The 26819-nt window shown below is 37.7% G+C and overlaps 1 protein-coding gene across 1 annotated transcript in view; it reads left to right on the top strand.

Moving 5' to 3' along the window:
* The first annotated feature begins 9911 nt into the window (after window positions 1-9911).
* The window catches only part of RAB27B (RAB27B, member RAS oncogene family), a 162614-nt gene continuing 145706 nt past the window's right edge, over window positions 9912-26819 (top strand). The window contains exons 1-2 of the mRNA XM_017951777.2: window positions 9912-10017; window positions 10149-10223. The gene's annotated coding sequence lies outside the window, so the exon portion shown is untranslated. The remainder of the gene's footprint in view (window positions 10018-10148; window positions 10224-26819) is intronic.

Raw genomic sequence — 26819 nt, forward strand, 5'->3', positions numbered from 1 at the left:
CAAATATGATATCCATGGGATATCCATGGAGACTTCTTTGGATAGTCACCTGTGAGAACACTGCTATACCAGAGAGAGAGAGAGACAGAGCGCGCGTGTGAGAGAGAGTGTGTGTGTTTTGAGGTTTTTGTTCCTGATGCGAAAGTGGAAGTTGAATACCATTATTACAGTCTAACTGCAGATTAATAAGTCATAACTAAATTTTAAAAATGAAATTGAAAGTAATAGAAAAAAATTAGTGTGGATTGCAGGTAGTAAGGGTTAGTGTCATTGTAAGAAAGTTTTGTTTAAATTTTATGTATGTATATGTTTGCATGGGTATGATAATTTAAAATATTTGATATATATTTGTGGTTACAGAAAGGTTTGAAAGCTATTGGTTCAGAAGTCTTCCTCTTTTGCCTTCCTTTTTTCACCTAATTAACTCTCTGCCATCTTTTAAATGTCAGCTCAAATGTTACTTGCTAAGGAAAGCCTTCATCATACTCAGATAGATTTGGTTCTATTGTCAATTGCTTTCAAGATTCATTTCCCTTTACTTTCAAGACTTCACCTCAGATTGTAAATGAAATTTCCCAGTGATATTGTTTGATTGATGTCTGTCTCCCACAGCAGACTGTGGGCTCCATGAAAATAGACTGTCCATAGATTTGTTCATTCTCGTATCCTCAGTGCCTAACACAATGGTTGAAGCATAGTAGGCACTTAATAAATATGTGTTAAATAAATGAATGTGTCTTCTCATGAAATCTTCCCGTGTGAACTCATTTTAGTGAAACCAGCAATATTGGAACACCCCATGGGGTGTGATGAGCAGACTGAGGGCATCTTGTTTGACTAGATGTGCAAGCTCTTCTGTGAATTAACTCTTTAAATCACAAAAGCACATTCCCAGTTTTCACAAAACTGGGACAGTGATTGAATACAGATGGAATAAAAAGGCTTCCCCTATTGAAACTCACAGCAGCTCAAAGTAAAATTTGACAATTCTTTTTTTTTTAGACAAAGTCTCTCTCTATCGTACAGGCTGGAGTGCAGTGGTGCGATCTCAGCTCACTGCAACCTCTGCCTCCCAGGTTCAAGCGATTCTCGTGCCTCAGCCTCCTGAGTAGCTGGGATTACGGCCATGTGCCACCATGACTGGCTATTTTTTTTTTTATTTTTTTTTTTTTAGTAGAGATGGGGTTTAACCATGTTGGCCAGGCTGGTCTTGAACTCCTAACTTCAAGTTATCTGCCTGCCTCGGCCTCCCAAAGTGCTGGGATTACAGGAGTGAGCCACTGCACCCAACCAAGAATTCTTTTAATAATGACCTCCAGTTTAGCCCTTCTGATAGTGTGAATGCCAGGTACACTAAATGGTAGAAATATGAACTGGGGTCTTTCCGAAAACTTTCTGCTACAACTTCTTGTGAAGGCAAGAGAAGGTTTTGCTGTAAAGAAGCAATAAGGCATACTCACTACACATCTTTTAGCAATTATTCTGCAATCATGAAAATTCTGAAGAATAAAAAATAACTTCAACACCTTTAACAAAGAATTCAGTGAAGATAAAAGTGTTTTGGAAAGTAGATTAAACATTGATATACTATAACTGTTACAGCAGGTAGCTAGTCAGGCATGAGCGGAGCAGGAGAGCCTCTGGCTCCCTAGGAATATAGGCAACCATCAGGTGATGGCCAAGCAGTTATTACACAGTTTCTCTAAAATAATAATTGGTCACCGCTGGTGCCAGGGAAAGGCAGTCTCCCAATAGAAAAACCTGAAACAAGTGATTAATAGCTTCCTGATAAGATCTCAGGAGTTGGGTGAGTGGGCTCAAGCATGCGCATTAAGAGGTAAAGTGATGGAGTTGAACTGTTCCTTCTAGGAACATTCAGCTGGTAAGGGAAGAATGCCTCAAGTGAGTATCCATACAACTCCAGTAAACACACTGTGCATAGGGCCCCTCCCAAGTGCTAGCAGGCCACTGTGCATGCAGACAGCCCACCCCAAGGGAAGAATCAGGGGAGAAAAGAAACAAGACCCCAGAAATATGCCAACATATAAAACCTCAAGTTAAAGGTCAAACTGTGCACTTGATCTCCCAAGCCACCTGCTTGGCCCTCTTTCAAGTGTACTTAATTTCTTTCATTCCTGCCCTAAAACGTCTTAATAAACCTTCACTCCTGCCCTAAAACTTGTCTTGGTCCGTCACTCTGCCTTATGACCCCTCGGTTGAATTCTTTCTTCTGAGGAGGCAAGAATTGGGGTTGATGCAGACCTCTATGGATTCACCACCGCTAACATAACTATATTCATTTCCATCATGTTTTTATGACAAGTAAAAACTATATGATGATGATGATGAAGTTCCTAATAATGGGGTTTTGTTATGTAAATAATGAAAAAATCACTGATGGCAGCTGATGAGATTATTTGTGGCCATTTTTTGGTCTTCATTTTCATAGACTTTAGAGAATATATTTTCAAGATATTCTCAAGGTGACCTTTCCTCGGTAGAGCATACCTTACATGCCATTAAATATACACACAAACTGGGTACGAATCCTTCCATCTGTTTAGGAATTTTTGTGTAGAGTTCTCCTGTCTATGTACATTTCCTGGACTCTACTTAGCCTATTGACAAAGATGCTCTATGCTATGTGATTAAAAGCATTTATATTAGATGATACTGCTTTAATTTCTGTTACATATAGTGGAGCAAAGTCCATATTAAGTCCTTTCCTTGTGCCATTATAAATGTTTAATTTGGTTCAGGACAGGAAGACTATTGAAGTTATATCCAAACAAAGCACATGATGTATTACAAGGGAAGTCCGAAGTGATCAGGATGCCACCTTGGTCATTAAAACAAAAATGCTAGTTACATTATATATTCAGATGGCTTTGCAAGGGTTTTGTGTTCTTGCTCCACTTAACAGAACTAAAACTAGAAATTATAGACACTCGTTGATACTCATACTCAAAGGAAAGAACTTGTCCTCATTGTAAAACAGTGGCAAATAAGTTAACATTTATCTATTTTAAGTTGAGGTAAAAGATTTAAAGTATATGTCTTATGCTTTCTAATGTAACTAGCAGTTTCACTCTTGCTGGAGTGCAATGATGTGACCTTGGCTCACTGCAACCTCCACCTCCCAGGTTCAAGCAATTCTTGTGCCTCAGCCTTCCGAGTAGCTGGTATTACAGGTGTGCACCACCACACTCAGCCAATTTTTGTATTTTTAGTAGAGACAAGGTTTCGTCATGTTGGCCAGGCTGGTCTGAAACTCCTGACCTCAAGTGATCTACCTGCCTCAGCCTCCTAAAGTGCTGGGATTACAGGCATGAGCCACCGTGGCATAAAATTTTACTTTGAATTCCCTAGAATATTTTGGGCCCATACCGGATTTGGCAACAATTTATTTTAGCAACTCATCTTTATCTACTTATTACAAAGCATTACATTTATTTTTCTTAGAAATAATAACTCCCTTGTGCACTCATATTTTATCAGTATAAACACCTTTCAATTAAATTATATAGTTACACTAAAAGTACATTCAACATGAACAGGTTTGGTACGATATGCTAATGAATCTTGGTTTATGTGCAACTCAAATAGTGAGAGTGGAAGAACATGGACATGCTTGAGAGTAAACACTAGCCTTCTGCATGTGTGGACATCAGTCAGCATGTTTTGTTGAGCAGATTGGAGTAAGTCAGTTAAAATGAGGGGCATAGGGACTGGGGGTGAGGCAAAAGTGATGGCAATGATGATTTATTGAAGTTTCCTTAAAAGAGCTTTACTCTATCTACAAATACGAATTATTCTCAGTGTTGGTGTACTCTTCTACCGGCGTGCTCCCTCCATGTCCTCTCAATGTCCAGCAGCTTGTCTTCTTCCACTGATGTGTTCCCCTCGCTCTCCAGCAGCTTCTGTCTCTGCCTTGCGAGGGTCTTGGCTTTTTATAGGCCCAAAATGAGGGCATGGTTGGCCAGGGTGGTCTTGGAAAATGCAACATTTGGGCACAAAGGCAGAAGCACCTGTCCTCACCTAGATCTGGGGGGTCTATGGGGTTAGGGCCCTAGCCAGGGACCTGCCTTAGTCTACCCAGCATTTCCCTGCCCACCGCCTGTATCACCTTCAAGAGGTAGAGGTTCCGTTTTATTTTAATAACCACCACAATTTATTTAACCATTCTTTGATCCACATGTAGAATATTCATGCTAAGCACTCTGCGTGCATGATCCTATCTAATCCTAAACAAACTCTTCACAGAGGTATTATTACTGGATTATACTTATGAGGAAACTGAGATTCACTTTGTAAAGCTTCGAAGTAAAAGAAGCTTGAAAGTCATTGCTGTTGTCAATGCTGCACATCTCCAGACTGGCAGCCTTTGGCTTTATGCTGCTAAATATAGCAGTTTCCTTTTTTAAAAATAAACACTTTTTTTTTTTCTTTGAGATGGAGTTTCGCTCTTGTTGCCCAGGCTGCAGTGCGACGGCATGATCTTAGCTCACTGCAACCTCTGCCTCCCGGGTTCAAGTGATTCTCTTTTTTCGGCCTTCTGAGTAACTGGGATTACAGGCATGTGCCACCACACCTGGCTAATTTTGTATTTTTACTAGAGACGGGGTTTCACCATATTGGCCAGGCTGGTCTCGAACTGCTTACCTCAGGTGATCCAGTGGCTGCGGCCTCCCAGAGTGCTGAGATAACTGGCGTGAGCCACCATGCCCGGCCGGTTTCCTTTTTGTAATGGGCGGCTGTTCTGTGCTAGGCCTTTAAATGTAGTTGACGTGGAGTCATCACAAGAAGCCTATGAAGTACTATTTATTCAACTATATGGAAGCACAAAGAGTCAGATTTAAATCCAGGTCTATAGTCTCAAAGTCAGTGATTATCCCACCCTATTATATAACAGGTGCATTTGCATATGGCACCTGACTGCTACAATTCACTAGCACATGAGTACACATAAGGTCACATGTAATAGATAACCAGTCCCATAGGATCTGAGTCCCCCTTCACCGGCTCATCCATGAATTCTAGCTCCTTACAATGTCTTTCACTTCAGAGTCATCTTGAAAAGCCACAGACTGGTCCAAGTCACACTGTTCTTATAGTCACCATTGGCTTTTGGCAAGTTGAGCCCAAGATCTGTGATACCAGCACCCCCCTTTACAAACCTGGGCACTATGACACAGCTGTCCTTGCAGAACCAGCAGTTCCTGGACTGACGGGGGTCCCCGATGATTCTTCCAGGCACCGAATCTCACACACCTGTGTTGGCCAAACAGCCTGAAAGGGAAGATGATAACAGCACCCACACATTTCAAGTTTTCCCAGGGCCAAAATACTATAGAGTTTATGAGCTATCTATCTTAGTCAATTCAGGCTTCTGTACCAAAGTGTAGACTGGGTGATTTACAAATAACATAAATTTTCTTTTCACAGTTCTGGAGACTGGAAGTCCAAGGTGAGACTGCCAGCACAGTCAGGTTCTGCTGAGGGTCTTCTTCTGAGCTGCAGGCTGCCAACTTCCCTTTTGATCCTCACATGGCAGAAAGTGGGTGAAAGAGCTCTTGGGAGTCTCTTTGATAAGGACACTAATCCCACCCATTAGGGCTCTACCCTTATGACCTAATCTTTCAACAACTACCACATTCTGAAACCATCACATTAAGGGTTAGAATCCCAACATGTGAATTCTGGGGAGACACAAATATTCAGTCCATTGCAGTATCTTTGTGTTTTAAGTTCGTGTGGAGTCTTTCTATTACAAGTGTGTCCATCTCAGTCACAAAGCTCTACAGAGACCCACCACTCCCCTCTGCTCCCAGGTCCTGTGGTGAGGTCTGTTTCCTCATGCTGGGATCTTTCTGATTTATGGTGACATGTCTCTCAGCTGCCCCACTTTTCTTCACTCCACCTGGAGTCACTGCACAGATGACATGTCAGTGTATGTCTGAGGCCCAATCACGGACATAGTGCTTTGTTTCTCAGGGAGCTCTCCAACATTATAAAAACCAGTAGCCACAGAGAAATGCTTAATGGTGGGGCATTGCCTCCCTCACACACTAGCCACTCCCCTTCTACAGTCCAGCCCATTCACCACTTTGTAGTAACAAGGATCTCATTGAGGGTACATTAGTGTCTTTTGCTGCTGATCAACTTTTTTAAAAATAAAAAAAAGTCTCATTTCAGAAAACATGCTGAATTAGGAAGAAGCGGAAAGAAGTGCAATGGATAAGCAAATCACAATCCTCAGGGCTCAACAAGGCATTCTTTCATTGATCACTAATCACTCTGGGGCTCGCCTGACTCTAGTGCTCAACATAGCTCCCTAGTCTTGAAGTTCTTCAACCACAGTCAAAGCTGTTTGACCTGCACATGACAAGCAGATTGATTTCTGGATCCTTATATCGTATAAAACATCACTGTCCCTTGCGGCTGGGTTCACTGTCACCCCATGCCTTTTGGAACTGTACTTTTCCCATGAGAAACACCAGCCTCGAGTTCTTCATAGCAAGAGTCTTACCTTGATTTTTTTTCTTCCTCCCTTTTTGGTTGCAGAAGCCCTGAGTCTCAGCCTCAATAGCATGTTGCCTTGTTATGGGGTGATATACTTTGTTACTGCTGCTACACTTCATCACATGGTCTGAATGCCTGGACCACAATCTATGAGCTGCCCTCCCTGCTCTGGAAGGCAACCATCTCTTGGTGGAGAGGAACACTCTCCTACTGACTACCTGCTAATGTTAGGCTTTGATCCAGGGCCTACAGTGCCCGCATACCTGTACCTGTACTCCCTCTCTTCACCTGTCTTAATACCTGTATTTACTCTACTAACCAATCTTACTAGAGTTAACTTTCCAGATTCTAGTCTCTTCTGTACCAACCTGCCCACTGCCACCCGAACTCTATGTACTCTGGGAAAAAAAAGAAATCAATTGGGTTGAATTTCTCAAACCCAATCCCTCAGCTCCACTCCATACTTATAACATCCAGACATAGAAGCCCTTAGCAAATATAGCATATTCTGACTTATATTGTCCTTTCTTTTATGGCAAGTATTTTATATACATGTAATTATTTGATTATAGACATACGCTAATATTTTTCTCTACATTTAAATTATAAGCTCCTGGCTGGGCACAGTGGCTCACACCTATAATCCCAATACTTTGGGAGGCCAAGGTGAGCAGATCACTTCAGCTCAGGAGTTCAATACCAGCCTGACCAACATGGTGAAACTCTGTCTTTACTAAAACTACAAAAATTAGCTGGGCATGGCATGCACACAAGAATCACTTGAGCCTGAGAGGCGGGAGGCTGCAGTAAGGTGAGACTGCACCATTGCATTCCAGCCTCCGCGATAGAGCGAGACTCTGACTCAAAAAATAAAAAATAAAAAATTATGAGCTCCTTAGAGGCAAACATATACTTAGCACAGTCCCTTATTAAAAGTAGTTGTGCAGAGAAGTATGCTAAATTGAATTTAATCGCTTATGAGATTAACTTCTGTACCTGCATTCTGTAGTGTAATTTCTCAGCTTACTGCCTCTTTCATCTTTTCACAAATATTTACTGAGGGCCTGTTACATTCTGGTAATCTTCCAGGGGTTAACTTTTCAAAGTCAAAGAGACTGGGCGTGGTGGCTCATGCCTGTAACCCCAGCACTTTGGAGGCTGGGGCAAGTGGATTGCTTGAGCTCAGGAGTTCGAGACCAGCCTGGGCAATATGGTGAAACCCTGTCTCTACCCAAAATACAATTAATTACTCAGGTGTGGTGGCACACACTGGTGGTCCCAGCTACTCTGGAGGCTGAGGTTGGAGAATTGCTTGAGCCAGGAGAAGGGGGTTGCAGTGAGCCAAGATGGCACCACTGCACACCAGCCTGAGTGACAGGAGGGAAACCCTGTCTCAAAAAAAAAAAAAAAAAAAAAAAAGAGTCAGTAGAACAGATTCCTTCACAGATACTATATTGCAAGGGAGTTCAACAATAACTAAATTAAAAAATATAAATGTCATGAGGGTAAAAAAGTGGGGGAAATGAATGGAGAAAGATGAATTGTGGTGTTTACATGAAGCAGCACTTGAACATTTTCCCTCTTTTATAGGATAAGCTTCTGGAGGTCTCCATTTTGTTTGCTATTCCTTTTATTTCATTTTAAATGTTTGAACAGCATAGGCTACTAATGGACTTTAGGCTTTTAGCAAATACTTTTTGAAATTGTTTTTTATTTTATTTTTTATTATTATACTTTAAGTTCTAGGGTACATGTGCATAACGTGCGGTTTGTTAAGCATATGTATACTTGTGCTATGTTGTTAAAGGCAACCCATCAACTCGGCCAGCACCCATCAACTCGCCATTTACATCAGGTATAACTCCCACGTAACCCTCACCCTCCCTCCCCATGATAGGCCCCAGTGTGTGATGTTCCTTCCCGAGTCCAAATGATTCATTGTTCAGTTCCTACCTAAGTGAGTGAGAACACATGTGTTTGGTTTCTGTTCTTGTGATAGTTTGCTAAGAATGATGGTTTAGCGCATCCATGTCCCTCAGCGACAACAAACTCATCCCTTTATGGCCGTACAGCACCTTACGGGTGCATATGTGCCATTACTTTCTTATCCAGTCTGTTACTGATGGACATTTGGGTTTATGGCTGTAGCAGCCGCAATAAACATACGCAGTATGTGTCTTTATAGCAGCATGATTTATAATCTCTTGGTATATCCTCAGTAATGGATGGTTAACATATGGTACTTCTAGTTCCAGATCCTTGAGGAATTCGCTACTGTTTTATAATGGTTGAACTAGTTTACAATCCCACCAACAGTGTAAAAGTGTTCTTATTTCTCACATCCTCTCCAGCACCTGCTAAGTTTCGATTCTTAATGATCATTCAAACCGCGAGATGGTATCCACAGGCTTTGATTTGCATTTCTCTGGATGGCCAGTGATGATGAGCATTTTTCATGTCTGTTGGCTGTCTGAATGTCTTCTTTTGAGACATGTCTGTTCATATCCTTTGCCCACTTTTTGATGGGGTTGTTTGTTTTTTTCTTGTAAATTTGTTTGAGTTCTTTGTAGGTTCTGGATATTAGCCCTTTGTCAGATGAGTAGATTGCAAACATTTTCTCCCATTCTGTAGGTTTCCTGTTCACTCTGATGGTAGTTTCTTTTGCTGTGCAGAATATCTTTAGTTTAATGAGATCCCATTTGTCAATTTTGGCTTTTGCTGCTGTTGCTTTTGGTGTTTTAGACATGAAGTATTTGCCCATGCCTATGTCCTGAATGGTACTTGCTAGGTTTTCCTCTAGGGTTTTTATGGTATTAGGTCTAACATTTAAGTCTCTAATCCATCTTGAATTAATTTTCGTATAAGGAGTAAGGAAAGGATCCAGTTTCAGCTTTCTACTTATGGCTAGCCAATTTTCCCAGCACCATTTATTAAATAGGGAATCCTTTCCCTTGAAATTGTTATGTAAATATATCAGACTTTTAAAAACCTCCCACTTCTTAATTTTTATCCTTTACACATTAAAAATGGAAAAAATAAAACAAAACAAATGGATTTTAGTAGATACAGTATATTATCAAATTAGTTTTCTTTTTAACAGCCCTCTGGCTTCAACATTTTCATGAACATCATTTATTTAACAGACAAGACCTATAATCCTTTCTAGTTTCAACAGCAGTTTCTGATTGACAGTAGCAAACTGTATTCACTTATTATTTTTCCCAAACCCAAACCCCACTGCCCTGATGCTTAGCTGGCTGACATCCCTGAAAATCTTTGGTGATAATCACTAGAAGAATTAGCAGAAACAGGGAGGCTCTTTGGAGCTACCTTGTGTGCTAACCTGGCGCAGGCACTAGGACCGCCCAGGAGCCGATAGGCAGCCACGCTTCACAGCCCGTCAGAGGGACTGAGCCGCCTTTGCTGTTACACAGGAAGAGAGCAGGCAGCATCAGTATCGGCTCAGCATCCTTCCCCTTTCTGTTCGATTAGAAGGTATTTACTTGCTATTTATCACTCAGACTTTGAATACTGTCATGTGCCTTTAGTGTTCCCTTAAAATGATGCTCTGAAATGCCGTCCAGCACCTATTGGGTTACTATATTATTTTATGTTAATTTCCACAGCTGATCGAAGCAACAGTGCCATAAAGAAATGGGCTAGATATTTCCAGAGGCTGCAATCTGGAGGCATTTGGAGATGTGAGTACGTTGGTCACAGATCTCTAATGTGTTAGCTGTATTAGTCGTGTCTCTTGACCTTCCTCTTCTTCGTTGAAAGAGCCAATGTGAGATGCCATCTGCATGAAAAATCATTCATAAAGCAAATGCAATTAGATGGTGACAGAAACCACTAATGATGGGCCTGAAACTCTACTTTGGAGTGGCTGTGGTTTCCTCTTCCAGCCTGTGGGTTTGCAAGAGAAGCTGGGTTTGCAACTGAGTTTGGATGGGAAAGAGATTATGCTCAGGGCTGCAGACTGCATGCTTGGATTCTGCTTTCTGTTTTCAAAGCTCAAAGACTGTCCTTTCTAATCATTGCCATGGTGCAGTGTAGGAGTCCTTTTATGCTTTCTTTATTTCTGCAAATACTCCTATCATAGATGTGGACTGCCAGAAAACTATTAAGCCATTTGGTGCCTCATAGTGTAAAGCCACTGAAGAGAAATCTAGTTTGCTTTTTCTTAACAATATACCATACACTTTTTCCTGACTCAATACCACAGCTAGTAGATGGCACACAGCAACATTAAAAAACAATGCTAATCTAAGATTCTTTTTTCCTTTTCAAAAATAATCTTGATTAGGCGTGATAAGGGAGTAGTTTGCTGTTAGAAAACCCAATGATTATGATTTTATGGCAGAAATGGAAAATTCTTTTTGAGTATTTTACAAATCAATTGAAGGTGCTTTTTAAGAGCCTTGGCGCCAATTTTATGCATTCAAGACTCTTTTAAAACTTTAAAGCGTTCCCAAACTGTTAGATGTGGTTTTGACCACAGTAATAAGTTTAAATTTATATATATTATGCCAAAATGTAATAGGTAAATGTATTCATAAATGAACAAAATATTAAGTTCTGCTAGTGGTCAGTTCATGAAAAATTGTAAGATAAACAGTACCCTCAAAATTTATTTCAGGAAAGAAAATATTTAACTAAGACACAATGCAAGGCATCAACATGAAAAGTGTGGCTTGAATGACAAGCATTTGTTAAAGAATTTTTAAAATACTTTTAATGGTTCAAAAAGGTATATGTTTAAGTTTCTTATATTTAATATATTGAAACACCCTAAATGTGATTTCAAAATGCTTAGGTATCAAATTTTTGAAAATGTGCCTATAGTTCCCTTAAAACTCTTTATTTGGTAAACAAAAGAGGGGCAGAGGATATGAGGGAGAAAGAGACTAAGTTTTGCTTTACTGGTTTTTTATATTTTGAATATTCTGATATAATATTTACTATATAAGTATGATACCTATACTTTTTAAATGTAAGTAAAATTACAAATGATTGTAATCATTAATTTGCAATATCTTTAGCAAATGAAAAGAAATATATTAAAAAACATGTTTATATTGCTATATAACATTTCTTAGGCAGAGAAAGTCATTTTTTCTAGACAATGACTTGCTTCTGAAGGAAGTTAGGGTAATTAGATTTGGGGCAGTAATAAACTTTCCTTAGTTTCTGAGGCAAAGTAATTTTTTAAACTTATTTTTGCATTGGTGCACCTACAATTTATTTTCGAGTTTGTGTATATTACATATCTTCATAAACTTTGTGTTACTAAAGTTTTCTCCTTTCTCTTTTAAAAATACTTCCTATATTCCAAGTCTGTGAAGATGACTCAATTTTTCAAATTAAAACTTAGTTTTGAAAATTTTTACCCATCATATAATGATTTGCAGCCTTAAACTTTGGTTTCATGTCTATAAAGATTCATTGAATTCAATGATGATAGGGGAAAAATCCCAAGAATGTATGTTTTTATTCAGAATTTGACAGACACACTTTTCAGAACATGAATTTTGAACTTTATTCCTGAATTTAGGTCCTAAAATTAAGTCCACTGGCTTGACCTAATCAAATGAACACAGTTGGCACAGTACTTAGCAGAAGTTCAGAATTACTAGCAAACAAATGGGACTTAAGCTAAGAAATAAAATGTAAAGGCTAAAACAAATTTGTTAGAATGTGAAAGTATTCTTTCACTGACACTCGTTGACAACTTGTCAATGAGTTTGATGCCTGAGGATATCCCAAGGCCTTGAAAAGTCGTGCAGCCCAAGAGATTCAGGTGGATATCAATATTATATAGATTTACTGGCTAGTGTTAAGGTAGACATTTCTAACAGATGGATTTTAACATGCATATTTTTAGCTAAAAGAGTTCCAATAAATAGTAAATCTCATTCCACCGATTTCACCAACAGCAGTCCTTTTCCATCCGCAAAGACAGACAATATTCCCTAACAGAAACTCTTTCATGAATAGAATACTTAGAAAGACATTTCTAAAAGACAGCTTTTACATTATTTCTACATAGGAAAATATAGCATTTACAGTACTAAGCCATCCAGAAGAAGCTAACATAAAGGAAGAAGTTATCAGTAAAATTATTCTGGTATTGCAGTTTGCTTAAAAAAAGTTTTTTTCTGAGCATCTGTATAAGCAGGAAAACATATCTCCTAGTAGAAACCACAGAAAAATGCAATAAGGCATCCAGGGACAAATGGTAGGCCAGTGGGAGACAGTGTTTACTGAATGGATGAAAAAAAGAAATGTAGAAGAATAACAAACGATCCTTTTTTATTTGTCATGAAAGATAATTGCAGTTCTAATATGAGTTTTTAAGAATCTGTTGGCCACATACATACACATGCCACAATAAATAGGAATTACATGTAACTTGAGATTTTCCCATTATGATTTCCCCTTAAATAAAAGACTTAAAGGAAAGAAAATGAGAGTATATGAGTGATGTGTCATCTCCACATCAGTTATAGTTGTCTGAGCTGGGAGGCACAAATAATGTATTTTGTTGGAGTTTGGCAAAAGGCAAAGTTATTATCCATATAGTTTTGGAAGAAGTTTTTCTCCAGAGCAAAGGTTTTGTTGTTTCCAGAACTGGATATTACTTATAAAGAAATAAGTTTGGGGATATAGCAGAAAGCTTTTAAATATGTGAGACTCAGTTTTTGAGTGTAAAGGACATATATGCAATGTGTTGATGCATTTGTTGATATGCAAGTTTATCCAAAACATTGCTTTAACTCGTCCCTCCTGGTTGACACAACTGTAACTGATGTGAACATGGGAGACGATTAATATAACTTCACTCCTGTTCCCTTAAATATATTATTTGATAGGGAGGAGGTTAACACTAAGGAAGCTTGTCGATAAATATCAATCATGATTTCACAGATGTTTAAATTGCAAATAAGATTTGCTCTTTCACATAATAGTGATCATTGGAGTTTGCATGTTGCAATCAGTGTAAGGTTTTTTGGACACAGCATTTAATGTCTTTGGATTATTTTTCATTAATACGTATTAATGATCTCTTGCTATATCGCAAGTATGGGAGTTGGAGCAGTAAACAAGTTATGTCCCCCTTTGCACAGTTTCCATCATTTCATGAAGGACTAGAGGCAAAAAGCAAGCAATTAAATATTATTAACCAAAGGCATTGTTACTAAAATTATGTTGTTATTATTGCTATAATTTATTACCAATTAAATAAACCAGAATTTATCTGATAAGTGCTAACTGGAAAATTAAAAGACAATACTGTGATAATGAATGACTTCGTGGCATTTTCAGTTAGGGTTGTTTGGAAGACTTCCTGAAAAAGTGATGTATCATCAGGGATCCAGGTGAAAAAGTTAACCAGATAATGAGAGGCACGATGCTATGACAGCAAGAGTATGGATATAGAAGCAAACCTGCTGCAGTTTAATTTCATTCTATGTCATTCTTAAACCTTGAAATCTTGAGCAATTTACCCTTGGAGCCCGTTTGATAAAATGTTACAGAATTTTGACAAGAGGAAAAATGAGATGATATACATTGAGTGTCCGTGACACTATGGAAGAATTTAATTTCCATGATGACTTACGAAGTGCTGAGACTTTATGAACTAACTCCTTCAAATACTTCATCCAATAAACAAATATTTGACTGTTTTACCACTCCTGTGCCCCTTTCTTTAAATTTTTTGGGTGAATTCTATCACAGAGTTGAGGGAGAAAAGACTGGCACTTCCACAGACAACAGAAAAAGAAAGCATTGTTCCTGAATCTTCTAAAGAGAAAGCCTCAACTAGGATCTTTGTTAGATGCAGATGTTATTAATTTTGCTCATCTCCCCAGAAACCACCAACACACTGGTGGATGGGTGTTAATTATGGTGCTGTTCCTCTCAGGCAATACTGGAGTGAGATGACTACATCCACAGAGGTTAGACATAGCCTCTGGCAGGACTGTGCTTACTGGGCTCAGCCCATCACATCCGCCTTCTTGAGAAGCTGAGTGAGATGCACATGGCATTTCATTGTGCACAGCACAGTTTTCAGCTCAAGTAGAAGAGGCAATTGATAAAAATAAGTAGTTCTTTGATAAATTTATGGATAAAGAAGGTAGTTCATTGACACTTGGAAAATTCACATCTAAAGATGCTTGGGGTTTTGTCATCTCATAGGCATGCAGCCATGAAATACATACCTGCACACAAACATGCACATGTATTCCCCCAAGCAACAGCTATACATTTTTTTAAAGTAGAAAATTGCTATGTTATGATTTTAAATATTTTCCTTCTATTGTTCTTGACACTACAGTTATGGATGGATAGGATCAAAATGGTTCAACAATGTTTTTCCCCCAGTTATTTCAAAGGAAAACCTTCCTCCTAGAGTCTATCAGCTGGCTGTATTTGAAGGTACTTTATCAAACAAAAGTCAAAACAGAAAACTAAACTAAATTTTTTAAAAGTGGAAAAGTCTGGCAAAGAAAAAAGGCATGGTTGGGGGAAAATGTCTGTGATGGGTTTGGACTTGATTGGGACAACTTTCCAGTCTTGTAAAAGAAAATGGAATTCCCCTGAGTGGCAGCCACAGACAAATTGACGTGTTCAGACTAAAATGTGTCCTTGTTCAGAACCAGGAAGGAGCAAAGCCTCTTGCTGGGGATTAAAGAAGCAGTGGGAGAGAGTTAGGCCAGTAAGTAAAATTCAAGTTTATGAGACTTTGTGCTGCTACTTGTCTAAAATCTACCTGCTAATCTGAGGTGCCCCACCGGCACGTTATTAGAGACGTAACTTGATCTACTTGGGTCCTATTCTTTATTGCTTTGTATTGGGATTGGATTTTATGATAATCAACAATCTCAGGTATTTTGTCATTTTCTTCAAAAATTTATCTATTATTCAACTATTATGCTTGGAACAACTCTGGAACTTATGTTTATTGCAAATACAACATTACAAATCTGGAAGGAATAAGTCAGTACAGGAGGTCTACTAATGCCACATATAATATAATCCTGATTATAAGTAGTAATATTGACTGTAAATAATAAAAAATTTTATCGATTATGTAATTCTGAGAGAAACAATAGATAGAGAATTAGATAGATAGAGAGATAGATAGATAGATAGATAGATAGATCAGTAGATAAACAGACAGATAAAGTCCCTAGTAACACATCAGCTTTTAAAGACAATCTTCAAGGTATGCATCTAGTAGTTTGCATAATTCTTTCTATCCCACATTTTAATTCAGACAATTGAGTATTTATTTAAAACACCAAATTATTTACAACTTTGTTTTAATTATGATAGCTATGATTCCTTTCAGTGTCACTACCAATTAATCTACCAGTAAATGTCATAAAGCAATAAGGGCAACAGGTCATGAAATATAAATATATTTGTTCATATAAATATTTATTTGCAAAGATGAGACTGTAATCCAACTGTTGGATGGCACCAGAACCATGGCATAGTGGCCAAAATCTGTACTCTTTAGGGAACATATTTTATAAATTCACACTTGATTTTTCAAATGTGATTTTAGTGATGAGGAGTATCATGTGTGGAAATGTGGGGAATTTTTATTTACATCAAAAGTTGAATGTCAAAATAGAGGTAAAACTGGCTGAGTCTCACAAAAATACTGATGAAGCAGGAAAACTTTAAAATATTTTAGAAGCATCCAAAAATTCAACCAGGTCAAGAAAGACATGACTTAGCAACCGCATGTATATAAAATTACTTAGTAGTTTGAATTCTCAGTAAACTCAGTGTGTGTGGACAATATGATGTGGCTGCTAGAAAAGTTAATGCATGCTTAGGCTACATTAAAGGGAGCAAAGTATCTAGAACATGAGAGATGACAGCCCAATATGTATTACTGGCTGGGTGCCGTGGCTCATGCCTGTAATCCCAGCACTTTGGGAGGCTTAGGTGGGTGGATAACTTGAGATAAGGAGTTCAAGACCAGCCTGGCCAAGATGGTGAAACCCCATCCCTAATAAAAGTACAAAAATTAGTCAGGTGTGGTGGTGTGCTCCTGAGGTGGGAGAATTGCTTGAACTTGGGAGACGAAGGTTGCAGTGAGCCGAGATCACATGCATTCTAGCCTGGGTAACAGAATAAGACCCTGTGTCAAAAACAAACGAACAAACAAAAACCTACTGTACTACTGTATTACTCAGTGATTCTGTGTCTGGTTCTGGGCTTCTCACATTAGGAGGGCTCTAGATTCATTAAAAACCATATCAAGGAGATTTTTAAGAGGAAGGAGAAGTTTCAAACTTTTTCAAAGGATGAACAGAGGATATTTTGTTTCATGAACAGAATGGTTAAGAGTAACCTTGATTCTTACTTATGATCTGTCGTTAACGATTTGAACGGCTATTACATGAAAGAGGAATGAGACTTGTACTTCAGGGCACAGTAAGAGAACTTTTCTAGACCAATAGTGTAATCTCAGTGAGAGCTCAGTGGACCTCGTTAGGGATGGTGACTCCTGTGGCAGAGAGGTATGTTTCATGGCAATGTGGTGTAGAAGGAAGAACGTGGTTTGAGGAATCAGATCTGTAGGCACCTCTTAAGGGTGCCACTTACGACTTATCTCTGTGATCTATACTTCTTTAAAAGAAAAATGGGAAGATTGCCTTTCAAGGTTACCAGAATGATTACATGAGATAATATATGTAAAGCACTGAAAACAATAGGTATCCAGTAAACGTTAGTTCTTTTTTTTCTTCCTTCTGTCTCTGGTGGTGATCAACCTTTGAGAACCATTTTAGGGTGAGTTTACTAAGGATTCAAGTTTCCAAACAGTGACTGAACTACATGACTTTAATGTACCTTACTTACCTCATTGAAATTCCATGTAAAAATACAATACTGGATTTCTTTATAGGAGTTGTGTATGTTCTTTAAAAGGTAATATTTGTAGCCTGTATTAGTGCATTCTTATGCTGCTATAAAGAACTGCCCGAGACTGGGTAATTTATAAAGGAAAGAGGTTTAATTGCCTCACAGTTCAGCATGGCAGGGGAGGCCTCAGGAAACGTCCAATCATGGCAGAGGGCACCTCTTCACAGGGTGACGGGAGGGAGAATGAGCCTAGTGAAGGGGGAAGCCCCTTATAAAACTATCAGATGTGGTGAGAACTAACTCACTATCACGAGAATAGGATGAGGGAAACCACCCCCATGATTAAATTATCTCCACCTGGTCTCTCCTACAACATGTGGGGATGATGGGAATTACAATTCAAGATGAGATTTGGGTGGGGACACAGCCAAATCATATCATAGTCTATGCAATGTGTTCATAAACACTAGCTTACAGAAAATTTAAAGAATTCTTTGGAATCTAACTTGTTATGGAAATAATTGGTGAACCTGCTGCATAATAAAGTGAAAGAAGACAGCTTCAATATATTGATACCTCATGACAGCTCATCTATGAGACCTGCAGATGTCCTGAAAGTTAGAGTGGAACTAATTTAAAACATTTCACTTTACATGAAACAGCCTGTATTTTCATAAGCAAGGTCCAATATACTACAAATCTACTTTTTAAAGTTAAGTTGAATAATAATTCAAGTAAGAAAGACTCTAGGCCCACTCTTTCCCCCAAGTTCCTCAATAGCCTATTGTATTTTTAAATAAAAACTCAAGTATCATAAATCTGACGGTTGCAAAGTATATTTAGTATTCCAGTTTAAATTATCTAGGTGATACTGTCATTAAACTGGTGACCACAACATTAAGAAAAAGTGGTTGGCCGAAGAGAATTTCTAACACATCTCACACTGAAGTATGATATCATTTTTGCTTGTTTTCAGGTTTCCAAAAGATTCATGATGTTTAGCAGTAAGATTTTCCCCACAGTCTGCCTTTTAAACTAGCCTGCGTTATGAACATCTATCACACAGACTACACCACTGTTCTTGCTGTTCGCTAACATTCAGCAGAGTTTATTTCAAATTGTTTCACAAAAAAAAACCCTGTTAGGAAGTGGATTTCTAATTTCACACATGATTAAAAGTAAACACACAAAAAGGCCTTTTAACCCATATTTTGAAGGGCACATAGATTTAATTCTACAGTAATAATACTTGAGGAAACATTGTTTTAGATTCTTGTAAAATATATTATGATTTGTATGATTTTCTTTATATAAACACTTCTACCTTCAAATTGTGAATCAGTGTCATTAATTTTGCGGTAATTTCATTTATTCTGTAAGGGCAATTCTACCTTTTTAACCATTATATTGCCAGTTTTGAAATACATCTATTTTGTAAAGAATCTCTAGACTGCTAATGGGTTTGCCTGTTGGCAAGGATACAGCAGAATAAACAATAACTAAAAATCCACGTTGACCTGTTGTCTTCATTGTCATATCAAAATAAGATTTTATTTAAAAAAAAACAGATTTAAGACAGAGTTTTGCTCTTATTGTCTAGGCTAGAGTGCAATGGCACAATCTCAGCTCACTGCAACCTCTGCCTCCCGGGTTTAAGCATTCCCCTACCTCAGCCTATAGCTGGGATTACAGGCATGTGCCACCATGCCCAACTGATTTTTGTATTTTTAGTAGAGACAGAATTTCACCATGTTGGCCAGGCTGGTCTCGAACTCCTGACCTTACGTGATCTGCCCACCTCGGCCTTCCAAAATGCTGGGATTACAGGTGTGAACTACTGCGCCCAGCCCAGAGTTTATATATATATATTTAGGTATATATATATAATCTAAATTTGTTAAATACAAATTGACACAGAAGAGTAGAAAGTCAGGTGTATATATAAAATAAAAAGCAAAATGTAAGTCCAAGACAGAAAATTTTGGAAAGCTAACTTTGATTTCAAATTCAACTTCATAAATATGATTTGGGATTTTCTTAGTGGGTGAATAAGGGCAGGCAGGTAAGGTCCATTCTCTTACTTTCAAGAGCTTCAGTGCTGGTAGTGGGGTGCCTCGGAGGCAGATAGCAAAATGTATGCATTAAAACAAGCTTTGTGTAAAGGATGTTAGACAAAAAACTAAATATTTGTGGGTGAGTTCTTAATACTAAATAAAGATATTTGTATATTGTTTTAAACAAATTTAGATTTGCCTTTTAGATATAATCACATGCATTACTATAAATTAATTTTTTTCCCTTTTAATATAGTCAGGAAAAATCCACAGCATTTAGCAGCAGCACACCTTTGGATAAAACTGTTTATAGTTATATGTTTTGTTTCAGCATCAGTGAGAAAATACACATTATTTTGCCACCATTTAAAATGCTGGTACTCCTTTATTTTATATAGTGTTTTGTTTCATATGTGGAATATTAAAATCACCTTAACAACTGGCCAGATGAAATAATCACACTCCATGCTACAGCTCCCTGACTACAACTAAAAACTCTGCATAAAATATGACAGGTTTGAAGGTCTCTGAAAGGACTCTGAAAAGTGAATAAGAATAAGGGGACTCATAGGAAAGTCAGAAATAGAGGGGAGAGTGAGCAGTGTATTTCCTGAGGTTATTACATTCTGTATATCCCAACAGGCTCCAAATCAGTCTAAACTGCAGATCTTTGAACAGGAACACACCAAAAAAGCTTCAGAAAAGTTCACTTCCTCTGGCCAGAAGATGGGAGTGGGATAGGGGTGGGGAGGCTACAGAAAAGCCTTTAGACTCTTCTTGGCCATCTCCATCCAAGTGTCAACAAAGAACTAGTAGCCCTCCCCTCCCTATCATGGGGGTGGCAGTGCGGATGGCAGCCTCAGTGGGGTGAAGTTTTTGTTACCTTTTACTCTTGCCCCCCTCAGCTAGAAAGACAATCTCAGACCCTAAGGGGTGAAGCCCATGGTAACTGTCAATCCAGAATCCTCTATCTAGCAAAATTAAATCTCTCAGAAATAGAGCAAATTGAGAAAATTATCAAGTGAAAACTAAACAAATTCATCACTAGTAGGTCTACTTAAAGGAAATACTAAAGGAAGTTCTTTGAGCGGAAGGGAAATGGTTAAAAGGGGAAACCAGCTGGTTGTGGTGGCTTATGCCTGTAATCCTAGCACTTTGGGAGGCAGAGGCAGACTGAGCACTTGAGGTCAGGGGTTTGAGACCAGCCCAGCCAACATGGCAAAATCCTGTCTCTACAAAAAATACAAAAAATTAGCTAGGCCTGGTGGTGCACGCCTGTAATCCCAGCTACTTGAGAGGCTTAGGCAGGAGAATTGCTTTAACCCGGGAGACAGAGGTTGCTGTAAGCCAAGATCACACCAGTATATTTCAGCCTGGAAGACAGAGTAAGACTCTGTCTCAAAAACAAAACAAAACAAAAAAAACAAAGGAAACCTGCCTACAAATTCAGGAATTTTTGTTTAAAAATTAGTAGAAATCTTCAATATCTGAGTAAACAACATGGGCTATTTTTCACCTCTTATATTCATTATAACGTATACGACTGTTAAAAGCAAAAAGCATAACATTGCCTGATGGACTTTGTAACAGGCTGATATAGTTACCTGTGAAAACTGTAACATCAAGGAGACAGTCTACAGGGACTTATATATTTGTAAAGTGTCTATTTATTAGTGCCATTTGGAATATAAAATATCACTCTAAGGAGATTCAGAAAAATTAAAAGAGAAGCACAAAATACAAGGAACCTAGAATTATTAAGTTTAAATATTTACCTAGTAAGAATTTCAAGATAAGAGACTAGGGAGAAAAGGAGAAGAGTGATATTCTAAGGGTTGATGACCAATAGCTTCCCTGAAAAAGGCCAGAAGAGAGACAATAAGCACACTTAACCCCAAGAGGGGTATCTAGAAAGGAGCCTACATCCTCAATATATTACAGTTAGATCGTGGAACACCAATGACAAGAGAAAATTTGAATGAGTTTAAAAGCAAGGTGGAATTAAACTACTAGAAAACAATAACATGGAAATGGGGCAATCGTTTGATTTATAGCATTCTAAAGTATTTTGTATTGCTTGAGAAAAGGTTAATTCTGTTAGTTAACTTCAGACATTGTTAAGTCAAGTGTGTTATAAAGTTGTTGAAAAGGAATAAGAGGGAATTTTTAAAGCCTGATTAATCCACAGAAAACAGGCAAGTATAATAGTAAAAACAAGCAAAACAGGCAAGTATAACAGTAAAAACATGCAAAACTTAGTAAATGGAAAGCACAAAATAAATCCCCCATCAAAGAACATGATACTATAAGTGAATTAATCAAAACAACTTTAGATTTAAAAAAAAAATCCACTTATGTGCTTCTTATAAGAGATACCTTTAAGACAAAAGGACCAGAAAAAAAATGTTGAAAGTTAAGCCCAGCCTCACATTAGTGATTGTTCAATTAATGCCTTTTGCTTTAAATGACTCTCGAAGAGTTCTAATTTACTGAAGACTCTTTTTCTCCATTTGGTATAATTCACTAGGGAAGGATGCAATAAGAAGTGATAATTTGGGTTTTTTAAGGTAAAGTCATGCCCACCAGTTTACTTAATATAACATTTTCTGATCAGAAAATATCTTTAAAAAACAAATTTATATATTCATAATTCTAATTATACATTGTGTTTGGGTAAACCCAAAGAGAGAGGTGAAGAGGTCATATCTTTTATGACATTTTAGTCTGTCATGTACATCACTGTTTCCATAGATTTAGGAAGTGCTCTTGTGTTTAGTTTTTATTTTGTCCTGAAGACGTTATCTGTCCCTATAACTATGTTCAAGTGCATTTGGAATGAAAAACTAACCATAAGTTCCGAAAAGTTGAAAAACAGGTGCTGATATAGACTGCAGCTTCTGACAAATGCATGGTTTTCCGCCAATGCGCCCCCCCGTCATCATGTCCTCCTCACTTGACAAGTACAATAAACTGTCATCATGCTGTAGTTATATTCGTGCTACAATTATTTCTTTTTATTTTTTAATTACCTATATGATATGGTTTGGATGTGTGTCCCCTCCAAATCTCATGTTGAAATGTGACCTTCAGTGCTGGAGGTGGGGCCCCGTGGAGGTGTTTGGGTCATGGGGGTTGATGCCTCATGAGTGGCATAGTGCCCTCCCGTGGTTATGAGTTCATATGAGAGCTGATGTTTATGCAGCCTGACTGCTCCTCCTCACTCTCTCGCTCCCTGTCTTGCCATGTAATGTGCTGGCCCCACTTCACCTTCTGCCATGAGTAAAAGCTTCCTGAGCCCTCACCAGAAGCAGATGCCAGCACCATGCTTCCTCTACATCCTGCGCAACCATGAGTCAAAATAAACCACTTTTCTTTATAAAGTAACCAGTCTCAGATATTCCTTTATAGCAATGTAAGAATGCACTAACACACTATATGACTTTGTTTACATTATTACTGTTTTTCTGGCTGTGCTGTGAAAGCTTTTGAGAATCTTGGATTGGGATGAAACACATTGTCACTTTTGTTACCGAAGTAATAGTCTTATGTATTTTTTCATTTGAAATTATTTAATTTGGCAATAAGGATTTTAGGAATAAATTCATATCACTAAACAAGGGATAGGTATAATATACAAACGTCTAACAAGCAGATATGAAATGAAAGCTGGAATAGCAATAATCATAGTAGGGAAATAAATTTTAAAGCAGAAAACAATTAGGATTTCAAGGGATTGTGAAATAATGATAAAAGTTATAATTCACTGGTTCAATACATACTGAACCTGTAAGCACCTAATGATGTAGCCAGCCTAAAATGTATTAACAGAATATATAGAGCAGGGAAAAGTGGGCAAATTCACAATCATAGTGAGAGATTTGACCAAAGTTCTTTCGGAAACGGGGCAAAAATTCATAAGGAGATAGGAAGTTTGACCAACACAATTTAAATCTCAATCCAATGGATGCATATGAAATCTTCTCCCAATCAGCTGGGCACAGTGGCTCACGCTTGTAATCCCAGCACTTTGGGAGGCCGAGGCAGGTGGATCACCTGAGGTTGCGTGTTCGAGACCAGCCTGACCAATGTGGAGAAACCCCGTGTCTACTAAAAATACAAAATTAGCCAGGTGTGGTGGCACATGCCTGTAATCCCAGCTACTTGGGAGGCTGAGGCAGGAGAATTGCTTGAACCCGAGAGGCAACAAGAGTGAAACTCCATCTCAAAAAATAACAACAACAAAAAAAGAAATCTTCAACCAATAGAAGTTATTCTTTTTTAAGTATACATACAAATTCTTTTTATGCATAAATGTTTCCAAAAATGTACTAGGTTCCAACACAAAGCAAGTCTCAGCAAATGACCAAGATCAATATCATACAATTAACATCTTTTACTCACAATTTTAAAAAATTATTTTGTAGGCTATTGTAACAGAATCTTAGGATATAGAAGTTTGTATGGCCCTTAACAGACTATTTCAATGTCTTTCCTTGATAAGTTTTAGTTGTTTAAAATTTCCCATTTGTCTAAATTCAAACTAGATCAAAATTTTATTCCAGATCTTTAGCAACTTTGCTGTCAGTATAAAAAAAGGTGGAAAGACATACTGAGTATTGTGTAAGCTCTCTGATAAAGAATTACCATTTTTTATGTCTTGGCAAGAAGAAAACTCTAGGAAAGACATAAATCTTGTCTCATTCTGTGTGCATATCAAAAGTTATCTATCTAAAGAACAAATGGCTCAATAAAAGAGCAAATGCTCCTGGCAAAGTTATTTAAATGGTACTTTTTCATTTAGAATGGATCATGATGGTTGTTATTACAATGAAAAGATTTGGTGTATTCCAGGTCTGTTTGAGTTGTCTTAAGAATGTTCAAGTTTATTTCTTTCAATAATATTCCGTCTCTGTTAATATATTTCAAACTTTTCAGTTTTATAATATATAAAGTGACATTTGAAGGAGACATTTGAGATCTTGGCCAACACCCAGTTTAGAGGTGACAAGCCTGAGGTTCTAAGTGTGACACATCATTACTGGAAACAGAAGCCATGGCTTATGATTCTTAACCGGGTATTTTTGTACCAGAATATAGTTTTGTTAAAATATAATTTTAAAATAAAAAAATCATAACTCTCAGGAAATATGTAATCAACATGTGTAAAAGATTTTCTTTAGCTTATTAGTTAATAAAGAATATCAGTAATATATAATGACCAGTTCAGAGAGCATTTAAGAAATTAGATATTAATTATCAATTTTAAAAAAATATATTAGGATAAGATTGCTGAGTTAAAAATAAAAGGTATGGAAGTTTTCTGTTCCACCAGACAAAAGTAATTTATATTTCTACAGGACAAACCTCTACAGGTTAACAAGCAACTTCACCAATTCTGGGACTTTTAATCAATAATAACATTGATACGAACTAAATCCCTTCCCCTAGACAATCCTAAGTGGCTTTTTCCCTCATATATTATTGAAAGGACTTTCTGCTCATCTTTTGCATTATTTTCATGGTTTAGATTAGGTCAACCAACTAGGTCTATATGTCAAATTCAGCTCATCACCTGTTTTGTAAATGAAGTCTTTTTATTTTTTATTCTTTTAGAGATGGGATTTTGCTCTGTTACCCAGACTGGAGTGTGGTGGCATGATCATAGCTCACTGTAACCTCAAACGCCTGGGCTCAAGCAATCCTCCTGCCTCAGCTTCCCAAGTAGCTGGGACTGTAGGTGCACACCACCATGCCTGGCTAATTTTTTAAAATCTTTTGTAGAGATGGGGTCTTGCTATGTTGCATAGGCTGGTCTTACACTCCTTAGCTCAAGTGATCCTCCTGCCTCTGCCTCTCAAAGCACTGGGATTACAGGCATGAGCCACCATACCCAGCTATGAATGAAGTTTTCTTGGAGTCCAGGTTTGATTTGATTATTTCTGGGGGTGTGTCAATAACATTAATTAATCATACAGTTCTTCTTGAGTTTGCTCTGCTAATCTAGAACTCTACAATATTGAGCAACTACTAAGGCCACAAAATTCACTTCTGTCTAGAAATTTTCAGAAGGAACTTGGGTTGGACTCTTGATCTCTCTTGTTGTTCTTTTCTAAGGCTAGGAAACCAACCCAAAAACATTCCCTCCACTAGATTTTGCCCGTAGTACCTATAAATTTAGGTGAAATCTTCTATTCTAGAGGCCCGTCAAATTTGCTAAGTTCTTTAGCCTTCCAGAATTTTACTTCTTTCCTATTACCTGTCCTAGGACTCTAGAAGCAGGTCCTGCATCAACTCACATATGTCCTTAATGGTGAGTTGCTGCCATACTTGATTAAATATGAATCCCTCTCAAATATGACACTCCAAGTGTAGATTTGGTTGCTACAGTGATTTAGGCAGTTAAGTTCTGGTAAAAATAGGCAGAGATTCTTATCAATCCTATGCAAATAACTTATTACCTTGGAAAGTAAGAAGACTCTAAATATTTGCTTCCAAATTTTGAGTGGGTCAGTGACACTTAGATATCATTTAGAACATTTGACTTAAGTTTACAAAAGCATAATCTACTAATATAGCTTAAGAAGAAAGATAGTGATTCTCTATATACTTACTAAAAGTAGAAAATTAAAACAATGTCAGTCATATTCCAGACAAATAATCACAATTAAATTTTCCTCATGAGCTCATTTTGTCCTGGTGATTAATTTTTCTCGCCTTGGATCTGAGGTCAGCGGTCTGCCTTCATATAATACGTCTGCTAGTGGACTGAAAGGAGCCTAGGAGATGATGACTCACTCCACTGTAGAGTCGGAGAATTGTCTAAGCCGTGAGAATTTGGAAACCCATGCCTAAGAGCCTGTTCTTTGCAGAGTACTTGATACTGTCTCTTCTATGAGACTCTGGAACTGTCTTTTGTGCCAGATACCAATTCTAGCCTATACCTTAGAGCAGAGACTTCAGGCAAGCACCAGGAAGCAGAGATGTATTGGCTGTGGTTAATTTATTACAATAACCAATAATATAAGAACAAACGACAGTAAAATCTTCCAATAGGTTTTCATAATGACTTGATCAATGTTTTCTCTGAGGGTAAGATTAGATTATGGAAGGCACTGAAGAATCTCCAAAGCCTTTTTAAAAAGCACATAATTTCTGATATATTTATATGAATATTTTAGTTATATAAACAGCCTAAGGAAGCCTGGGCATCTTCTTTAGTTTTATTATTCTTTCTACAAATCTCTTGGAATGGTATTGAACAAGTTAGTAAATAGGAAGCCACCAAACAAACCTAAGTATTTCTAGCATCTTTCATTTTATAAGATAAAAGAACAAATTTCTCAGGTGCCCTCTATG

This window comes from Papio anubis, chromosome 19 (assembly GCF_008728515.1).
Source record: "Papio anubis isolate 15944 chromosome 19, Panubis1.0, whole genome shotgun sequence".
NCBI lineage: Eukaryota > Metazoa > Chordata > Mammalia > Primates > Cercopithecidae > Papio > Papio anubis.